Below are 2,500 nucleotides of genomic sequence, written 5' to 3' on the forward strand. Positions count from 1 at the left end.
CATGGTTAGTGCTTGGTCTAGTGTGTGTGGCTAGTACTTAACATGACACGACATGACATGGTTAGTGCAGGGCATGACACCGTATGGCATGGTTAGTGCATGACCTAGTGCGTGTGGCTAGTACTTGACATGACACGGCATGACACGGTTAGCGCATGACATGACACGGTATGACATGGTTAGTGCATGATATGACACTCCATGACATGGTTAGTGCGTGACATGACATGGTTAGTGCCTGACATGACACTCCATGACATGGTTAGTGCGTGACATGACATGGTTAGTGCCTGACATGACACTCCATGACATGGTTAGTGCATGGCATGACACGTCATGACATGGTTAGTGCATGGCATTACACGTCATGACATGGTTAGTGCATAACATGACATGACATGGTTAGTGCATGACATGACACGACATGACATGGTTAGTGCGTGACACGACATGACACTCCATGACATCGTTAATGCATGACATGACACGACATGACATGGTTAGTGCATGGCCTAGTGTGTGTGGCTAGTACTTGAGCTAACACGGCATGACATGGTCAGTGCATGACATGACACGCCATGACACGGTCAGTGAGTGACATGACACGCCATGACATGGTCAGTGCCTGATATGACACGACATGACATGGTTAGTGCATGACATGACACGACATGACATGGTTAGTGCCTAACATGACACGACATGACATGGTTAGTGCATGAAATGACACGACATGACATGGTTAGTGCATGACATGACACTCCATGACATGGTTAGTGCATGACATGACACGAAATGACATGGTTTATGCATGGCCTAGTGTGTGTGGCTAGTACTTCACATGACACGGCATGACATGGTTAGTGCATGACATGACACACCATGACATGGTTAGTGCGTGACATGGCACGACATGACATAGTTAGTGCATGATATGACACGACATGACATGGTTAGTGAATGACATGACACTCCATGACATTGTTAGGGCATGACATGACACGGCATGACATGGTTAGCGAGTGACATGACACGACATGATATGACATAGTTAGTGCACGACATGACATGACATGACATGGTTAGTGCATGACATGACACGCCATGACATGGTTAGTGCATGACATGACATGACATGACATGGTTAGTGCATGACATGACATGACATGACATGGTTAGTGCGTGACACGACACGACATGACATGGTTAGTGCATGATATGGCACGACATGACATGGTTAGTACATGACATGACACGGCATGACATGGTTAGTGCATAACATGACATGACACGACATATCATGGTTAGTGCATGACACGACATGACATGGTTAGTGCATGACATGACACTGCGTGACATGGTTAGTGCATGACCTAATGTGTGTGGCTAGTACACAACGTGACACAGAATTGCATGGTTAGTGCATGGCCTAGTGTGCTTGTACATTACATGACACGGCATGTCATGGTTAGTGCATGCCATGACTCGTGCCGTTCGGGTGCATGTCGGCATAATCGGTGGGTGGAGCCATTGGGTAGCATCATGGGGATAGGCAAGATTCTTGGAAGGAAGCCATGATGCACCCTCCTTGAAGGCCCGATCGCAAAAAAACCGAACCAACCCGTGCGCCATGCACCGCTGCCTTCCATGGCATTTTTCTACCCTTCCTGGAGTGAAAAATCCAAAATCCAAGTACCCAAGGCCTCCAAATGGAACGCTCTACCTCCCCAAAAATGTTCATAAATTTTTGAATTTATTTGCTATTTTCCGTGAATTTTCTCTATTTTTAATTCAAAAATTAATAATAACTACACCGGAGCCCGGAAAATTCAGAAATTTTCTTTCGAGGTAGCCTTTACTATGCCCTTCCCATAGTAGCAAAAATCTCCCAAAAATTGTGCTCTTCCTTTGTAAAACCGAACCAAACCGTGTGACATGCACACAAACTTCCTCGAAATTTTTCTTCACTTATTGGGTTGAAAAACAAAAAATAAAAAGTTACCCATGGCCTCATAATGTTATCCTATACATCTCCAAAAATTTTCATAATTTTATAAATTTATTTACTATTTTTTCTTGAATTTTACCTATTTTTAATTCAAAAATTAATAATAATTACACCGGAACCCAAAAAATTCCAAAAATTTTTCTGGAGGTAGCCTTTATTATTTGCTTTCTATATGAAAAACATCTCTGCAAAATATTTACAATTTCTTAAAAAAACCCCAGTATGACTCCTCGGACAAGTTGATGCTTCCTTGTGCCAGACCCAAAATGGCATATAAAGCTCTTTAGGAGGGGGGGGGGGGGGGGGGAGGTGCTCAAGCACCTGTCAATGGTGGGCTGTCAGCATGGCCCTTCATTGACATGCTCTGGGCATCGTTGACACTCATGTTGTCCTTGTTGGGTCATGCGGTTAACCAAATGCTTATCGTTGACAACCACTCGTGGCCATGCGCAGATGTGTAGCGGGAATTATTGACATTCGGATTTTACATCG

Source organism: Malania oleifera, chromosome 1 (genome assembly GCF_029873635.1).
Source record: "Malania oleifera isolate guangnan ecotype guangnan chromosome 1, ASM2987363v1, whole genome shotgun sequence".
Lineage (NCBI taxonomy): Eukaryota > Viridiplantae > Streptophyta > Magnoliopsida > Santalales > Ximeniaceae > Malania > Malania oleifera.